Source organism: Nothoprocta perdicaria, unplaced genomic scaffold, assembly GCF_003342845.1.
Source record: "Nothoprocta perdicaria isolate Ctin4 unplaced genomic scaffold, notPer1 scaffold_35, whole genome shotgun sequence".
Taxonomy (NCBI): domain Eukaryota; kingdom Metazoa; phylum Chordata; class Aves; order Tinamiformes; family Tinamidae; genus Nothoprocta; species Nothoprocta perdicaria.
In genome coordinates, this window is record NW_020455588.1 from 481,453 (window position 1) to 501,848 (window position 20,396).

At 36.7% G+C, this 20,396-nt stretch overlaps 1 long non-coding RNA gene across 1 annotated transcript; it reads left to right on the forward strand.

Annotated features, from left to right (window-relative positions):
• The first annotated feature begins 286 nt into the window (after positions 1-286).
• On the forward strand, positions 287-785 carry LOC112951385. The gene is made up of 2 exons (XR_003250185.1): positions 287-348; positions 706-785. It is a non-coding gene; the product is annotated as an uncharacterized LOC112951385 (long non-coding RNA).
• The last annotated feature ends 19,611 nt before the right edge of the window (positions 786-20,396 follow it).

The window sequence follows — 20,396 nt, forward strand, 5'->3', positions numbered from 1 at the left end:
CACCCCATACACTTTTACATTGAGTGAAATAAGTGTGTTAACAAATTCACTCCGTCTTCTGAAGGCATCTTTTAGTTCTAGTATTCCAAAGTTAGGCTGCAGGATGGAGTAATGAATCTGCAGTCATCAGACACTGAGTTGTACCATTCTTCAGTAGAGATTTTATACAGTATATATAATTAAGAAATGAGTATATCTATTTCTTTCCAAGCTTGTTTTATAGTTTATTCATGCTTTTAGATAAAGTACCAGTTTGAAAGAACTGAGGCTGAGGTCTGTACAGGCTGAAAAGAAGCTGACAGATGTGTCCTGCCTGGAAGACATCAAAGAAAAAGAAATAGCAAAAAGGTGAGTCTCCAATACTTGATGATGATCCACACTCTAATTCAGATTTTTTTTTTTTTTTTTTTTTTTTTTTTTTTTTTTGTTCCAGTTTAAAAATCTCTGTTAATCACACAGTGTAATTTTGCTCTGGAAGATAGATTTTACTGAATGGTCCTCTCAAAAAATTTAATTTTTCTCTCTGCTGTTTATACATCATTGTAGATATGTGCAATGCTTCACAAGATCAGCAAATTATCTGGCTAGAAAGGCAGCAGTCATCAACACAGTTCAAAGACAGACGATACTTTTTGGCTTAGACTTTCCTACGTTCCTCCACCATCTCACCTAAGACAAACTTAGGCTGTTTTTGTTTTATTCTAGAAACTGGACCATGAAGAAATTATTATTTTTAAAATATTGTAAAAAGTAATGTTCCACAATGCACAGGAAGACTCTCATCATTATCTTAAGAAGAGCAGCACCGTATCTCTTTACACCAGCTTCCATATACGTTCGTAGCAGCTAACGGCAACGTAACATCTGCATTTATGGTTTTGCAAAGAGAAGCCATCTTAGAATTAGGTAAGTAACATTAAATAACATGAAAACTAAGTATCCTAAGTATGGGCAGCACTGGTATTTGTATGATATATTTATAGATCATGTGTGTAGATGATTGTGGTGAAAACAAAGCTAGCAAATTGAGGTTAATGCACCCTCTTCCTGAATTGCTGAGAAGCTCTTTCTTGACACAATATGTGATTCAGGCACAGTTGCATAGGATTGTTTGCAGTTATGGAGGAGTCAATGGAAACAGAACAAGACTGATGTTTCCTTTTTGGCATGCTATGAAATATCTATAAATTCACAAATCTAATATTTTATGTACATATATTTAATATTGTCTTCAAAAGTCAGATCAGTTCATAGTTCTGTTTTTTAAAATGATAACTTTTCAGCAGCTAATTCAATATTTTGCATCGAGTATAATTTATGTGTAATTCAATTTTGAGTGTAAGATGTATTAAATGCCATGTGTTACATGCTGTTTTCCTCTATGTATATCTTAGTCCCTAGCTTCTACACTGATTGCAGTATCTAAGCTTCTTAGTATAAAAAGCTTATTCTTCACCCCTTTCCTGTTTGCAGTCTGTTACACTTAAAAATAATAACTTTATATTTTATTGAACATGGAACCACAGAAAATACAAAAGGAACGTTGTATTTAAATGATTATTTCATGTAATAATCTTTTCAAGATGTTCCCACTCTGTTCATAAGAATGGTGTAACTTAGTGCATTCCCTTCTTCATGGGCTTACGTACTCTAGCTTTGCACATATGTCAAGCAGTTATCTGTAGTTACATTCAAGGGCATGTTTTCTTCCAACAAACAAGTGACCCAGAGCTCCAAAAACCATCTTGTTTCCTCTCCATGGCTAACCTACAAGAAACAGCACTACTGCATCCTCTTCATTATATTGCCTTCCTCTGTAGCCCTCTTTTTCAATGTTTTGTGGAGAAAATTCCTCTGGTCTCAGTCTTATGAATTTATCTAGGGAAGATAATATATTTAAATGAACAGGAAAGGAGTATCTAAATGAGAAATAGCCAGGGATACAAATACCACCCTAGGAACTCTAGTTAACATTAGATATGAAAGATAGGATCTGTAACAGCTTTTTTTTTTTTTTTTTTTCCTTTTTTTTTTCTCTCTCTCTCTCCAAAACTGAAAGAGAGCAACAACCCTGAGCTAAAATTTCTCTGCAGTGTCTTTTTGGCCATTGCTGATTAACAGGCTCCTTGTGTTTCTCTCATAGTAAGATGTCTCAGAATCTAGCAGCATTTCAGAAATATTCCTTCCACAAAGTGCGATATGCCTCTGTATTACTCATTTAAACTGAGAGTTTTCTCATGAAAGACAGTTTCAGAATCTTTTTTACCCTAGATTGATTATGCTTCCACCTGAGACCTCCTAATTAATTTCTAAAAACTGTAAATATCTTGTATGACTCTCCAAAAATATCCATTTATAAAAGAATGTAAACATCTTCCATATTTTGTATGAAATACCTCAATATTAATGCTTGTTATTTTCCTGCTACTTGAAGCTATAATCTTAAGACTTGTTCTTGATATTAATTCTAACATGAAGTCAGTGCTCCGCAGTGACTGTTCGCACTCCGTAACAACAAAGTTTCTCTCCCGATTGGAACAATGCATTTCAAGCCTACCCTTTGCTGGAGATTTAGATGTGTGAGTCAGTTCTCACAAGATTTAAAGACGTGAAATTCAACACAATAGCTCCAAGAGCAAGGTGAAAGGTCACACCAAACTTAAACTGTAGAGAACAGAGTTAAACTGGAGACATAGGTACGTAGAAATGAAGTAAATAGAAATTTATGTGAGGAGAAAAATGAAGAAAAATAGTAAATCTAGAATATACATATAGGACTGTGCATACAGTTAAGCTTTTAAATCCAAAAACTGATTAAAGCATAACTAATTGCTTCGTATGTATTAGTCCTGGCACTCTGCATCCAGCTGCATACTTACTACTGTGATACTAGAGAAAAAAAAAAGCCTGCTTGTTCTTTTATTCTCCCCACACCACTTTTTTTTTCTATAAAAAATCATATAAACCAGCTAAAGTTGAAGATAATCTTTTCAGATTTAAGCTGAATTAGTATTTTTGCATGCATACTAAGGATTTTTTTCATATTAAATGATACATTTGGAAAAAGTAAATGGGTTTGGCTAAAGCAAAACAGCCCAATAGCTGAAAGTGAAATTTTGCAGTATAGAAAACATTTCCCTCTTTGTTCTGTGTCATCATAGTTTTTGTTTTTATTATCTTTCATTGACTTAGGGAGAAATATTAAAAATTCTCTTTGAAAATACTATGTTTATATTTTCAGCACTAATACGAAGCACTAGGAAGTCTACATTGTTTTTGAATATTTCTTCACCCATCCAAAATAAGGGATTTTCTTATCAAAATTTTAAAGTATAGTGTTTGTATTTCTTTTTCATTATTGAGAAGTTTTCCCTTTTTCTTTTTCTTCAGGTTATTCTACTGTTTTCAAATTGGTAATGCCACCTATGTAGCAGAAATAATGTGAGAAGTTATACTTCGATGCTTGAAAAAATCCTTTATTTCTTCAAATGAATTAGAAATGCTGATTAATTATCTGCTTTGGGTTAGGTGGGTACAGAAAGTATCTCATCATTTGGATCATAGTGCAGCTTACACCTTGCAAATATGTCCTTAACATCAGCCACAGCTACATTTAACTATAGTCTGCGAAGAAATTAGTGCCAAGCATGGCTATGTGGGTCTTCCACAGGAATTTGAGTGGGTAATTTTATCAGCTGGTGTAGCTTGAGAAATGCAAAAGCTCAGGAATGTGAACTGTCACGAAAATCTAGGAGTACCTGGTGGCTAATGTGGAATGTGGCAAGTTGCAGGTATGGCACGTCTGAAATGATAATGTGGCTTTCTCATAGAGCTGCAGGGCTCTGAGCTGTTAGAGACTCCCTTTGACTTACATGGACAACGCAGCACATAATTTGGACCTTACACAAGTAAATTAAAACCACATTGCTTTTGTTTTCCACAGCCTCTTTTGTTTTCTTCTCATTAGTTTTGCCTCCGTTTTCGATCTGATGGAGATGGCTTTAATCACAGAAGGCCAGATTCTCAGCTGCAGCAAATTTGTGCTCAGCACAGCTGAAGTTAATGAGTTTAGAAAAGTGGCTTTAATTTCTTTTAGTTCCTTTATTCCAAGCGAGATTGTGGTGCTAACAGTGAAATCAGCATCGGGGCTCTGGAGCCACAGAGATGCCACAGAACCCATTCCCACTCCCTTTCTCTTGGCACACCCTGGGGAAAGGCTAATCTGCTGAGAGTCAGGCTTTTTGAGCATGACCCATAGGAAATGCAGCAAATTCTCAACCAACCTGATATCTGAAATAAAACTGTGCAGTTACTCCACTCGGGCAGCAGGAAGTCTTCACTCGATTTCTACGTATTTGTGCATCCCACCAGCAGGACTTTTGATTGTCCCATTGAAGTCCTTGTAAGCCTAAAATGTTATTGCCAACACAAAGGTCCAAGTGCGAGGTTACAGATTAAAAGCATGATGGGGCTGCAGGCAAATATTTTATACTGAATAGCATTGTGTGGAGGTACTTCAGCTAAAATGTTAATATGTGCAAGCTGCAAACTACTGGACCAAATTAACCTGCCCACCTGCTTGCACAGAATCAGCTTTCTTGCAAAGGAGTTTTTTTTAAAAAAAGAACTACACCTTTTGCAAAAACATATTTTCTTCACTCTTAAAAAGAAAAAAAAAAAAAGCCCAAACTGATGTGTGTTTAATAAAAAAATAATTTAAAACCAAATGAAAAAAAGCACTTACAAACTTATGAATGCAAAACTTTTTTATCTTTGATTTTTGTGTGTGTGTGTAAAGAAAGTCCTGTCAGTTTTAATGAGAGAAGTAAAAGCACAACGTGTCCCCTCTCCAAAGCAGAGAGATCGCTACTTCACAAATGTTTTTGTGGGAGCTTTCTAATCATGTTTTTGGTGCAGCTCCGCGACTATTTTCCTTTAGAATATATGAAAACGTCAAATGCCTACAGAAATACACACCCAAATACTCCATTTGGGATGCTTTTCAACCTCTGCTTGCCCTTTGAATAGCGCAGCTACCATGCATTCATGAGAGTTTCCAATATTGTCTTTTGTGAGGCTGCACAGCACGACATCCCTCCTCCCTCGCCACAGAGGCCGGCGGTTCATTCCTGCGGGACTGCTCGCTCCTGCTCCGCGCCCTCCTCTCCCTCGCTGCCTCTTTCCATGTATGTGTTTTGCTGTGCTGCTGCTGCTCTTCCTCTCCCTCTCGTTCTTGGTCTCCCTCGCTGTGCCGCGAACTTCTCTATTTACAGCTCAGATGATTTCAGGTTTGCTAGCAGAAGTACAGATAGGCTAGAGAGAAGCAGTAATGGTTTGAGTGCTATGCATTGATTTTACAGGAGACACTTCCAGGAAGTCAAAACTCACTAATTTATCTGTAATCTTTTTTTTTATTATTATTTTCTTAGGTGTTTTACCCTACTGTTTAGTTCCATTTTTCCCAGGCAAGGAGTCAGTTTTAGAAAAAGACTTTTAAGGACAAACTTGAGATTCTAGCTTTGAGGCTTTCACTGGGACATTTTTTGCAGCTGTATAATGCGGTGCAGTATTTTGAACGCCAGCACAATGGGAAAAAAAAAAGTTCACAGAGAAAGAAAAATATCTGGGCATAAAAATGTTATGATAGAAAACAAACACAAAAATAAAGCAGTAGATAGTGGAACTGTGTAATAATTTATTATAGTAAAAAAAGTCACTGGAGCTGATTTGTTTTTCTCTCTTTTTCTCTGAAGGCACCTATTTGGGTATTCTTAGGACCTCCCCCACTTTGTAGAGTGACAGCTTCCGATTCTATTAAATGGAGTTTTGCTGCCCACTGCTTACAGCAAATGGTGACTGATCATCACTTCCAGCTAGATGCAGTTAACTTGCCAGACCTACAAACTATTGGAACATTTTGTGAATATGGTCACTGTAAGCAGATTTTTCAAAGCAAATTACTGTGCACATGTAAGGATAGGAAGAGTGCATATCAAGAAAGAATTTTCAATACAACAAATGGTTCTTATATTGCACAAAGATTGATTGAAGAGGTCTAGATTGTTCCTACAGCCACACCCATCCCTGTAATATTTCACACTCCGATTCTAGAGCTGATGGTTTTTTATCTGCTTCAAAGTTCTTTGTTTCAGCATCCCTGCCTGTAAGGCCCCTCGAGGATACAAGTTGCAACTATACCCTTATGAAGACAGCCACACAATAACACTCTACAGGATGAGCAATAAACTCAAAGGGAATGACATCTGAATTGGTCCATTTGATCTCAGTGAATGAAGCTATATTTAAGTTATTGTTCAATTTTCCAGTCTACCAGTGTGCTAGTGTGCTCCTCCTGGAATTTGCCACGAGTCAAATTTAAGTAAACAACCCCAAATCAAACAGAGAGAATAGAAGGCACAAAACATTACCAACATCTTACGTCTTTTGCAAGAGGTAAGCATGGCATAAAGTGGGGTGTGTACCTGACTAGTCGTATGCTTCTCAGATCTGTAACTGTTAAACAAGATATTTTTTTCGTATTTCCTTTTTTTACTCTAACCTTAAAAATAGAGTGACACAGCTAAATTTCTGGTCAGATAGTAATCTAGGCATTAGAGTCATTGTGTGGTCTGCTCTGATGGGCTTGTTCATGGGCTTGTACTTGGAAGATGATAGAATAAACTTTCATGGAGATGATAACGCTAATGATTGTCTGCACAAGCAGAACCTTATTTTGATATGAATTGCTTCTAAGATATAGATTAAGCCTTCTCACAAGAACTCACATAAACCAAAGCCCTCAAAAGCAAGTTTTGTACCAAAATAAGAGTCTGGCTTGATATCATTATAACTATATCTGGTTAAATTCTTAAGTAAGAGAGCTTTCCTGCAAAGACAAAACTTCAATGCAAAATTCAAATTTAAACCTTCTGTCTTATCTCGTGAAGTGTGCAGCCTTTCTCTATAAGAATCGTCTTGCTACTCAAAAGTATTGTGGTTAGGCAAAAAGAAATGCCGTGCTTCAGGGTCATCTGCCTAATATTCATCCTGAGTAATAAATAATATTCCATGTGTTGACTGATCATCTCTTTTAGTCTGTTGGTAAATACGATGCAGCAGCATCAAGGATTCTCAATGATTATCTGAAAGCCAAAGACCACATACCCAAAAATGGTTGATAAAAGTCAACAAATTGCCTACTTCAGAGAAATGTGAAAAATTGGCTGAAATAGGTTGAAACAGCAGAGCAGAATACAGGTCTGCTGCGGAGGCTGCAGAATGGCTTTTGTGGAATAAGAGAGCTAAACATGTAGATTACATCTGCCCAGGTTCTTTTCACATGCTCTCTGGGCCTGAAATCAATCCCTCTCTAGGATGGGTGCAACATCTTTCAAATGGTGTTGAATCTTGGTGTTGCAAATACGTTCCATATGTGTCTTCTTTGGGAAGCATTCACACTAGCATTCACAATGCCATCAACTTCAGAATTGGCTGTTCATCCTGTAAATTGAGACAGTGGTTCTAAATGAGGCACCGAGGACGAATGGGACCCATCCACAACTAGTAAATATCATACCATCTCAGGATTCGTTTTTGCATTAATGGAAAATGCACAAATTTCTATTCTTATGTGGGAGCACTTCACTTTTCAGCAGATGGCACTATACAGTACATCCTACTGTGCTTTGCACTTTGCTTAAAATACCCTTTTGCCAACTTGACTTGGAAAACATGTTAAGTGTGACACAGAAAATCTTTGGATGATCTGCAAAAACAGGAAACGTTCTGACCGTGCTAAAGGAGAATAACACTAGGTTCTTATCTTACCAGAGGCAAGAAATTCCAATTCACAAGAAGTATTTATTCTGCCATAAAGATATATTTTAGGATTTTCTTAGTGCACCAACTCTTTACAGACCGAAACTCTTGCTGTTGGCTAAAACTGGACATGTGCTAGGCAAGAATTCCTTTCCTAATTCCCCACATGACTTTCTTGAACAAGTTTACTCTTTCAAATATGTTTCAAATATGTTTCAAAAGTTTACTCTTTCAAATATGTTCTCCATCTAAGCAGATAGTACATTTATAACATTTATAACATTTATAACCACTCGTGAGATTGTTGAGTAGGTTTTTGGAGAGTGACAAACTGGAATCTGTCTACCTGGATCAAGATCATAGCTTGCCAAGCTACATGGCCCAGGCAGTTTATAGATAGTTTATAGAATAAACTATAGCTTATAGTGTATTGATTTTTTTGGTGTACTTCTTTTTCTGATTTGTATACAGTTGTGGAAGGCCAATAGAAAAGCTTCTCGACATATACTCCATTGCCTGGAGTATTGAGAGCGTAGTAAAGGAGGCTAATTCCACTGAGGGGACTTTGGATATCACTTTGTTTAGGGATCTTGGAACAGACTGGTAGAAAAGCTCTAATTTATTCAGAAATTCCTTGGGGCCCTGCAGCAGCCTCCAATCTGAACAGAGCAATGCCAGAAAAAAAAAAAAAAAAAAGAAAAGAAAAACCACACAATACTTATGAGTCACACCTTGCTTTCTTCTCTGCTGTACTTTTAGAAGGTGTTTGGATGACTCAGAGGTCCTCTGGTTGCTTTACCAAGCCTTACCCTTGGCAACCAAAACTCTTGGGAGGCTAAATATCATAGCACAAATCCTTAGCCATGGATTTTTTTGTTTGTTTGATTGCTTGTTTTTTGTACTTTGGAGATAAATGGAATCCCAAAGTATTCAAAATTCTGGTGTGACTAAAAATTGTCAAAGAAGTTTCATTTAACTTCCATCCGTGAAAATAACACCAAGTTACACACACTCTTTTGTCCTCTCTTCCTTTCCCCTGTGCCCTCTTTTTATTAAGAAACAGATGGTAATGGAACACATTTATAACAGCTTTTGCCATTTTGTAAATCCCTAGATTTCTTGGCTTACTAGTTGCAAACGGATTTGAGTCGAAAAGTAATAGCACTGTAGCTTTGCTAAAGGATATAGCTCTTACCATGAGTCTGAAGCTGTGAAATTTTGGAAAGAAAGAATGTGTGCTAGCGACAGTACTTGATCTATGTTTCAAGAGCAGCACTGAAACCACCCTCCCATGGGTTGCAGAGAGAGATGGTGCATGGTCTCCATAAGCAAAACGCTGCTGGCCCTCCCTCCTCCTCCTTCCTGTCTGAATGTACAGAAGAAGGTTTCAAATTTAGATTCTGCATAACTAACTTCCAAACTCGCTCATCTAATCTGTAGACTTGTACACTTCATAACAGTTTAGGGTCTGGCCTGTACTTCTGTGAAGTCTTTTTTTTTTTTTTTTTCTTTTTTTTTTCCAGAGTGACTTCTGTGTTCATGAAAGCGTGAAAATGTACATATCCATATACAGTTTTTATGTGTGTGTATATATGGTTATATATAGCATATATATAAAGAATCCTTCTCCCTCTTTTACAGTACACATGATTGTACACTAGAGCAAGTGCTGCAATATTATTTTGATGGTAAGTGTAGCACCTAAAAATGTCATTATTCCGTTTGGTATTTCTGGAGGAACAGGATGCACGTTCCCCCAGAAAGGCAAAAAGTGCTGGATGAACATGGAAAAACTTTCAGAAGTTCTCCAGTAACTCAGCCTTTATTTTTAAAAAGTGAAGTAAAGTAAATCTCTGGTGACAAGAATTTTGCAGTATCCCTGGTTGTTCTCCTGTTTCGAGAGCCTTAAGTTTACCATGACTTCTTTTTTATTCCTTTTGGAAGGAGGATGTGTGCGGCACTGATTCTTTTCTCACAGACACTCTCTGTCCTGCCCCCAGGATGCCTGGGAGCCAGGGCTGGTCAGAGTGCCTTAGCACTAGGATCTCCCGCTTGGATAACAGCAGAGCTTCCAAGCACAAGTTGACCCACAAGGCACTCAAAGAAACAGGGAGCATTCACATCTGAGACTAAGCAACACAAAAATAGACAGCTTAATACTTGCTGTCGTCACCAGAACTGTGTTTATAAGGATATTGAAAACTATGAGTTTGATCTAAACTTTATCTATGCCAACCAATCCTCGATGAATGAGATAAATTAATGTTTTTGCGGCTCTGTGGTGAGTAAACCGGAATGATGTGGAATGAAATCTTGGGACTGTTGCATGTAAGGTAATCGATTGGTAATCTGTGCTCTTTTAATGGGTTCCCTTATTGTTGAAGTATCATGCTCCAAAATGATAATACTGATAAAGGTAACTTAAACAACAAACTGTTATTTAAAAACATTAGTGGGGTACAGTGAATGACACGTACTCATGCCCCTTAACCTGGCAGTGCTCTGCATGCAGCAGCACGCACCGTGTGGACCATGACATGCAGAAATAAGCACCTTCTCACCACATGACACGTCACTTTTACCAGTTACATATGAATAGGGCAGATCTATGGATAACTAAACATCCGCTTGTATAAACCCAATGGAAATATATTTTAGGGGGCATAAAGACATGTCTGCAAAATACATAAGCCTTTGCATGACGGTAGATGTGTTGGGATTGTTTATGACCTACTTAGACATGCAGTTACTTGATTTTGCAATTGTACCAATTTCCCCTTTGTACAGTGTAGTCAGTGAGTGCCGTTTTAAGACACATCTTTGTACTCATGCTTGAAAACATAATCTAAAATACCAATATGTGAGGTTCATAATAAAATGCACTTTTTCAAGCACTAAAATAAATACAACTGTGCTCACAAAATACTGACTTATTTTAGTCATTAACAATTGAAATTCCCTTCCTCTTTCTCATGATCTTCTGTTCATGTATAAGCAACGTGAGATAGTTATGTAAAAGAATCCTAATCTGTACTTGTTGACCAATATAATTTGATTCTTCTTGATCCTGTTTTTTTTTCCAAATAATCACTTTTGCATATTTTCTACAACTAACTTTACATTTTAACTAGACATGGGTTTAATCCTCGGGAAGACTTCATGTGGTGTGTGCTACCAAGCTGTGTTCTATTGAATTTCTGTGAGCATGGCAACTTCCATAGAGAGATTTATCTGACAGCCCTGTAAAAATATGCTGAGCTCTTGTTAACTGGACTTTTTTTTTTAATTTCCATAGAGCCATAGGGGCATTCTTGACTGCTTTCAGAGCAGTTATGGCTAAATTCAGGCAGGATAATAAATTGAATTAGTTTTGTGTTAGAAAAACTTTTTATAGACAAATAAGACATGTTTTATTTAATGTTGCAAAGCACCTGATAAAAAGCTAATAAAGTAACAAATTTTGATACCACTGAATCCACAGTAAACTTGCACTTCATTTTTGATAATGATCTGATAGGTGCATGCTTCCTGGGGAATCTTTGTGGCCTCTGCCCACCATTCTGTAATGAAGGGCAGTTTGTGGCAAGATTACATTTAATCAGGATCTTTTATTCCAGAATTCTGTGGCGTAGTGATGAGCCTCCCTGTAGAAAACAGATTTCCACAGCTCATTAGCCCTTCAAGCAGTCTGCTCACAGGATATGTAACGTGGAGTGGGTCACTTCTGCCTGTGTTAAGTTCTCAGAGACGAAAGGTGATTGAGGAGCATTCCAGGAATACCCTGGAGTGCTCGCAGCGTGAAAAAAAATGCTTGTGTAGGCCTCAGAATTTTAATTTCAATCAAGATAAACAGAAAATACATTTTTGTTGTTTAATCTTCTCCTCAACACGATTGTACAAAAGGGAAGTGAAAGGATACTCAGTGAAAGTGAAAGAGTAAGCAACACAGTCACAGTAGAAGTAAGGTAAATGAGCCCACACAAGAACAGTATTACTGCAATTAGACTTCTAGTATTACCTCAAGCTAGTTTGTTAATTTGAGTATATCTACATTATGCTGCAGACACTTCTGTAACGGCAGTGTGGACATATCCCTAGAGCTACAGTGTATTAATGCATCCCTTAGTATGGCAATGGACTTCACAATCTCTCTCTGAGTCACTTAGGCTATAACCAGAGGTTATTTATTCAGATTAGTTACCAATGACCTTAATTTAACCCCTACTTTAAATGTATGTGCCATTAAACATGAGCAATTCAAATTACTAAAAAATCCAAAGCAACCAAAACAAGAGCAAATGCAAAGAAGCTCCAAAGCTCTTGTACTATCAGTGTCTGTTGCATCAAAAGAAAAAATATGCAAATAAAGACCAAGATTGGTCTTTGGAAAAACAAGCAATAAAGGAATTGTTTCTAATCGCTGAACAAAATGGCTTCTTTCCTTTCTGAGTTGCATTTTTCATGTATAAGTTTCCTAATGGTAGTTTGGTCTCATAGCTTAATTTCTATAGGACAAGATCCTTTTACTGAAAGATTTAAATTGAGCTACCTATAGAAAGCACCAGTTTTCTGTATTATATTCATTTACTGAGCAGCGTTGATAATGAATTAAATTTTCCATTTTAAACAGCTGTGTTTTTCAAAGCCTTATGACTACAGAGAGACCCTTCCAAACCTAAATAGGAAGCAAAGAGAAGAACTGGCATTTTCTGTCCACAAATAAAAAGACGGAACTTGAACTTCCTTTTATGAATAGGCTGCTAACTCTGAAGCTTAATGATGAATATTTAAATGTCAAGATTAACAATTTTAGCTGAAATATTTGACTATGTTCTTCTTCACTGGTGCTGAATTTAATAGGAGCCAAAAATCTAATTAGTGCGTGCTGTAGCTGGATCAATTGATGAAAGTGATTATATGGTTTGTTTACTTACGACAGGAGGAAGCTGGAATTGGTGATTGAGGACCTCTTTTGTACTTCTGTGTTCTTTAATATCAACAGACGTGTATGTTTATAGGATGACTACAATGTATTGATATCAATAATAGGATGGTGTTTTTAACAAGCATATGATATATGCAAGACACAAGAGAAGGTGGTTGTTGACAAAGTGAGATTATAATGTCCCCAAATGTTATGTTTTTTCTACATACTTCTGTGCAGACACTGAAAGATGATAGTGTGTCTCTGTGCTGGGGCTGAGAACATCAAGTCGGCTCAGCTTTAAACCCCAACTCTCTTACCTCCTTTTAGTCATCAGAAGTCTCAACTTTCTCCCACACTGCTATGACATTTCAGATTCTTCACCCCTAGCAACTTCTATTTTGTAGCCTCACAAGTCTCAGTTGCATAATTCTTTCACTCATTGTCACATTTAAGTTAATGAAAATCTTAAAAAGCTTAATTCATTTGAATTTGCTACAGAGTTTAGAGCTAGCGTGACTCAGAAAGATGTGGGCATTGCTGCACTATGTAAATCCTACATCCAGTAAAGTACATAGTGTTTTGGTGACAAGAAAACAGTCCAATATTAACTCCCATACAGCTTAATTTGTTGTTTAGCATTTAGTATTCTTGCTGTCAATACATAAAAAAGCTTTAGCCTGTCATCACATCACTTGGTTTGCATCAATGTACCAGAAGCTCTTACACTGTGTTTGACGTGCATCTAGTGAAATGCCAACCGCTTGAAAGCAGTAGATGACCTGGGATGAGATATTTCTGGGTCTGTTTTCTATATCTAATAGTGGCACTCATGTTGCCTTGCTGCTAGTGATATACTAATATCTGTCAAGAATAAATAAATAAATAAAATAATTGCTCATTTATGCTCTTCTTAAAGTATATGACAAAAGAGACTGGAGGGATTGCTAAAGCCCTGGTAGAAGAACAGTGTTTAACTTAAATCTGCATCTTGTGTCTTGGAGGCCAGCTAAGGATTTTATTAACCCCATTGAAAGAGTGTTCAAGTGGTCTAGGAAACATCCATGTAAGGACACTGGCCTATGCTGAGTGAACAAAAGCAAGCTAAAAAGAGGGATTTTTTTTTTTTTTAAGTCAGCACATGAAGTTACATATACATAAAATGAGAAGTTATTATGTGATCTTAAAAATGCAGCTGTCTCAGTTCATGTAACTATAGCACCCATAAATCTGGAACTTCTTAAGCGATATAAAGATATGGTAATTAGTGGAATAATTGTACTTACAAAGTATGGGTAAGTAATTTTTTCACAACCTCTCTTTTATAGATTCTATTCTAATTTCTTTCTTTTTTTTTCCAGTTTTACTTTTGGCATGTTTTCCCATTTCACAAGAATATTTAAATAATTTAAGGAATAAATTCTAAATGTCTTAATGAAATTAGCTCTGTTGAATTCAAATCATTGCTAAAAAAAATCACCACCAACTGGGAAGACATCAGGCCTAGGGATTTTGAACAGATACAGTTCAGTGAAAACCATGACTAAAAAGATGTCTGTTCTTAGCAATCCCCCCTTTTTTAGATTCAATCATTCAAAACAAATTTTGCATACTTTTCATGTGTATTTCAGTGCCTCCCATAGACAGAAATAGATAATGGATGAAACCATCATCTGATGAATATTGTCCATAAGATTATCACAAGCAACTGTCTTGAATTAAAATGATGTTTATACATAGGGAGTTTTTCCTTTCAGCGTGTAGTCTGTACAATAAAAAGAATCTGTAGATTAAATGCTGAGACTCAGAGACAAGAAAGCACAGCACAAAGAGTTGCAAGTTCATGAGCCTTTGCCTCTAAATTAGTTGCTGTGTATAAAAACAGAAATCACATTCATTCTGCCCCAATTTGCTGTATTCTTTCTGCTTCTTTATTTGGAAGCCCTGTAATTAGTACGTCTAAGAGGATCTATTTCTGCACCATATAATTTAATTACCTTTTCCCATAGGCTAGCGTGCAGGATGTGACATCTAGATGCTAGAATGGTGGCCTTTAGCTTCCATGGACCACTAAAGGCTAACTTATCTCTCTTTTCAGGAAGGCAGTATTTGTCTCCACTGTATGATTATTGAATTGGAAGCCCTCACCTTTTCATTAGGGTTATTTCATAAATACACAGTTTCTACACAGAGCAACCTTGGTTGCTACTCTTGGTTGCAGAGTCCATGCAGGAGACCCCACCTAATGAGGCAGGCACCTGATCAGGTAACCTGTGCTTGGGTGGAAGTGGGCTGGGAAGGGTCGGTGTCAGGTTTGAGGGTGGGCTGCAGGCCAGAAACAGTGCAGAAAATAATAGGGAGAGAGTGCCGAACTTGATGTCCCCTACTGCTTCTGAAGCTGCAGTTTAGTCTCCATGTTTGCTGCTCTGGCAGAACATCAAGGTAAAATGATGATAGTTAAAAAGTCAATATTTGTCAGGAGATACCTGGTACATGTATACTCTGCACTTTTCCCCTCAAGTAGCAAGTAATTTGCTGTGAGAGTCATAAAATGATTAAGTGTGATTAAGTAATGCACCTGTAAAAATGGTGTATGTTCTCTTTTAAACAAAGGCACGTGACAAGCATGTGATTAAATTAATTTGTTCTTCACTTCTGAGCACCGGCTTCTGTGGGTCCTGATAGGAAGTGCAGGAGGAAATCACTTCTGTTGTTCTTCATGGCAAACACTGAAGGTGAGAAACATCAGAAATAGATTTGGGTGCTTTGTTTGTTTGTTTGTTTTTGCTAAATGAAAAAGGAAGTTTGGAAGTTTAAAAGAAGGTTAAACATTTCTTGGTTTGGCCAGTGCAATGAGGAATATTTTCTACCTTTTCATTGTACTTTATTTCACAAATTAGAGAACTTACCAACTTTGAGTATTTTTATCTTTATATTTTCTAAGTGAAAGAAAAAAGGATTGTTTTCATGGATGTGAAAATCAAATGAAGTATTACTATAGTTGCAGTATAGTTTTGAGGGTAGCTGCATTTAAAAAGGTTTCATAGTCCTTTATATGGCAGCATTCTACTTCAAGTAGTTTATAATTTTTTCTTTCTAAAATTCCAATATTTTCCTTTTATTTGGTCAGCCTAAAATGTTGTGTTTAGTAAAATATTTGCTCCTGCCTTCTCAGGAGCCTTCTGTTTTTCAGAGTATATTGGCCGTTGCCAAGAATACAGATTAAGAAATCTATGGGTTTGATCATGTCATGTTAAAAAATGGATGTAGTTCTTTGCTTGAAGGGCAAGTTGAGATTTTGCAGGTATCAGAGTGTGAGTTTTGAAATTTTCATGAAAGTTCATGCATATCTGGTCAAATTAACAGAGAATAATAAAAAAATTAAAATGAGATGTTGTATATGCTCAGTACAGCTGACAGCTAAATTTTCTAAATATTTTATCTAAAACAGTTTTTCTGCAATACAAACAGATATTTTATTCTAATGGGAATGTACATCCACTACTCTACAAAGAGTCTGAATACAGTCACCTGTAAGTGACAGAGGATACTTCACAGCGCTTTTTTTCTGTATGTCTACAACTTTAGTGTACATTATGGTAGTACATTCATTAATATCCGTGAGTCACTAACAAGCTATTCTGAGGAATCCTCCAGAGGACATTAACAATAATAACTATAATCAGCACATGTTTTTTATCATTTGCAATAAATAAGGATTAAGGCAAATAAGGGAATAAGAAAAGTAAATGAAATGCTGGTTAGTTACCCATCCGTTGAACATGATCCATTTTATTAACACAGTAAGGCAAAATTTTTGTGGAAAATAGGACAGGTAAACTTGCCAAATCTGGAGTTGCTTTTAAGCAGTTTTCTGAAAACTGCCTCTTCACAGAAGTTGTGTTGCTCATGCTTGTATGTAAGGGTTAATAAGGCTGCTTCCTGCGTGCAGGCACTTGGGAGTAACACAGAGCCTCTTTGCTGAGTCTCTAGGTCACTTGAGCAGCTCAGCATGCGGAGCCTCCCAAGCAAATTTACTAGGAGGTGCTTAGCCCAGGAAAGAATTGGGTAGAATGGCTGAAAAAATCAGGAAAGAGTAAAAACATATATAGTCTCTCAAGAAAGAAATAGCTGGGTGGAGAGAAAGAAATGACTCAGATGTTCACAGAATAAGGTAATCTGAAAGAGAAGAGCTTGCCTATTATCTATATTTAAGAACAATTGAGTAGGTCTAAATGGGACTATTTCGTTGATGTGCAGATCTTATATAAAAAGCGTGCTAATGAGGAAAAAAAAATCCCAAGACTTGAGAAAGGCACCACTGGGTTGGCAACCTGAGAAAGGCCAGCTGTGGCACCACCAGTTATTGCTTCTGAATAAAATAGCTGGAAGAAGCCTGGTGCCTAGGTGGACACCAGAACTGCACGGGGTTGCTGAGCAGGGTCGTCTCTGATCTGACACTGCTGTCTAGGAGAGTGCACTCTGGACTTTGGTCCTCTCACAGAAAGCTTCAGGGTCCCTACCTTTTGCAAAGTAGAAGGCAAGAGTCTTGGCACCCTTGGGACTGAAATTAGAGAAACCAAGGTAAGGGTCAGATGGGCTCATGACACCGTAATTCAATCTTTCATCTTCTGTGGTCAGAAGAGAAGGTTGCCTGGGCAAGCTGCATTCTGGCATTTACTAAATTTCGAATGTTTGACTTCACAGGCTTAGCATTTTTTCACTTTTTGTAATGCCATTTTAGTTTTTTTGGCAAGATGTCGAATAGATGTGTGCATATTGCAGTTTTAAAGGATACAGTTTCCATGGAGTGCGTAAATAAATCCTATTTTCGGAACTGTAGAAACAAAAAGACTTTCCCATTCATTTCCTTGACAAATAAGCTGGCTGTTTTGGTGAGGCTTGAGACTTCAGTATATTTGTTAGCATTGTACTGAATAGTACTATGAGAAATATCCACTTTTTCTTATTCTTAAATAACTATATACCCATAGAATTACTCTTTGAATACTGAAGAAATGTAGGCAAATTAAACTCTAAATTTCTATAATTTTCCCTAGTACAAATGACATTCAAGTTTGCACGATTTTTATTTTTTTTATCTACAGTTATATTCCTGTTCACGTGCATAAGATAAGTATTTTGAAAGAGAAGCTCATTTGCAAAAAAATATTTGTACTTTTGTCATGTTGTCCTGTGGTTTTAAGTGAGAAGTATGCACGAATTAGATTGATTCTAAAAGTTCTCTGAAAGGGTAAAATTGTTCAAAGTATCCCACAAGAGCTAAACTTCATGGGGAAATCTCATACTGAACAGGGTCAAAGCATAATTACAAATAGACTAAGCTCAAGGGGGTATGGAGGTAGGTTACACCAATTTCAAATTCTCTAGCAGTCACGATAACTGAAAACAGTTATAAGCAGGGAGAGCAGGGCAGGATAGCAAAGACTTTGCACTGGCTCTGTCGTGTTCACATCAACATAAATAGTAATAACGGAGTATTTCATGTCCATGAAGCCAGCCGGCACAGAGATGAAACAGTTCAACAGGTTATATAAAGCTGTTGTTCAGAAAAGTATTTGTTCAGGTGTTTAAACAGTATGCTTTAATTTATTTGACTTTTGAGTAGCTTAAGCAAGACTTTTTCATTTGAAAATGAACTATGTGTGTGAAGTGGCTGTTTTGTTGCACACTCAAACATCCAGCCCTATCATAAAATACTGTTGCTAGAATGGGTTCTAGAAGTTGGCATAATTCTTCTAAGAAGTTGGCATACCGATAGGTAATGAACTGCATACCTAGTGTACCAGACAGACTAAATTCACCTGCTGCTGGCAATATCTAAACACTCTTCCAAGGTATCAGTCATGAGAATTTTAATTCTCTTCTAGGAACTTCCTATTAAGAGTAATTGCTAAACTTTACTTTTCTTATGAAGTACAATAATTTCTTTCTGTATTTGTCATGATTGTTGTGGAAGTGAATTGTCATGACTAGGGCATCTATAGATGTGAAAATGTGCGCCTGCGTGTATATGTGTATGTGCCCCTGTGCCAGTGTCCGTGTAGGATGCTGTAGCAGCAGAGGATATGACCAAATGTTTCAAATGCTATTGGTGCATTTATTCTCTTCTTGCCTTGTATTTATAGGCTACAGCGTGCATTTATTTTGAACTATAAAATGTTGATTCAGGCTGTATGCACAGAGGAGCTTTTTATAGGTCATTGGGATTGAGAAAATACTTCCTTTTCCTCATGTCTCATAGCAATATATCTTGCATATCTTTCAGTTCAGTTCTAGAAATCTATGTTTTGATCTGTTTGAGGATACCACTAATAATATACTTTTGGAAATAGTTCTCAAGATTACATGAGTATCACTATCCATTTTGTCACCTGTCACATCTAAAGATCCACAGTACCACAGTAAAATACGTTACAAGCCTGGATTGATGTACTTTGTTTAAGCCTGTTGACATACGGTACTTTTTTTCTAGCTGCTGCTGAATGTCTTAGCTATTTTTATAGGCATTAAAATCCACCATGAATCTGTTTTTAAGATGAACCCTGTAGAAGGAAAAAGAATATATGATTACTTTATGTTTTACATAAATATATGTGTGATACCAACCCTAGGTGTGCATTCAAGGGAGAGATGAAAATTCATATCAACATATTAGGCACCACCGTCTCTTCTGTTATCTTTTTTAACACCGTGACAGCCACCTTCCCTGCTCTGAAAAGCCCATAAGTCTTTCAGAATGGTCTAAGGATTACCAAGTTGTCTGCAAAATAAAGGTGAATCTGGAAATTTTTGCTGTTGCAAATATATCCCTAAAAATCAATCTGAAGCATGTTCCTATTTCCTTCTAATTTTCAAAGGGCAAAGTGGAAGATAGCGATAGTAATGAATATGAACTGAACCAGTAATTATTTAGCCACTGGGGGATGATATGCAAAACTAAAATCTTACTGCCAGTCGTAGTCATAACTAGTAACATTTAAGTGCCAGATTTATGAGATATAGCAATCCATCTCCATTATATGTCAGATACTTTACTTAAGGTGGGTTAAAGAGAATTCCAGTTGTCATCCCAGATGAAGTTGTCTTGCTGTGTTGTGCATAACAGTTGATCCCATTGATGTGTCTCGTTTCAGTAGCATATTTCCATTTACATACTGCCATCATATATGTTTGGACCAGATTTTAAACAGCTTATAGCCATTATTTTTCCTATATTTTAGAAATGCTTTTCATATTTGTATATAATTTGCTGACACTAATCATAAATGCTCTAAGATAGCATACTGAAGAACTCCATTGTAATCTCAGCACCGTCACAATCAATGTGGAGAAAGTGTAGCTGTAAATCCATACTTTGTGAGGTATGAGCAATTATAACTATTCCCAATTAAGACTGTGAACTTATCGACCCAATTTTTCTTCCTGAATAAGGATTTGGAGTTCATTTAGTATATTTATTCAGTTGATATATGTTTTTAACTGAAAAAAAACCCTTTTTAATCAAAAAAAAAAAAAAGCAGGGGATTGATATTAATAGAAATGCTTCAGAAACTGTTTTTGGTGATTCATTTATAAGTTGCCAGTGTTTCTTTGAATTCAGTGCTGAATAAATGTGCCAAGATGGTGTAAA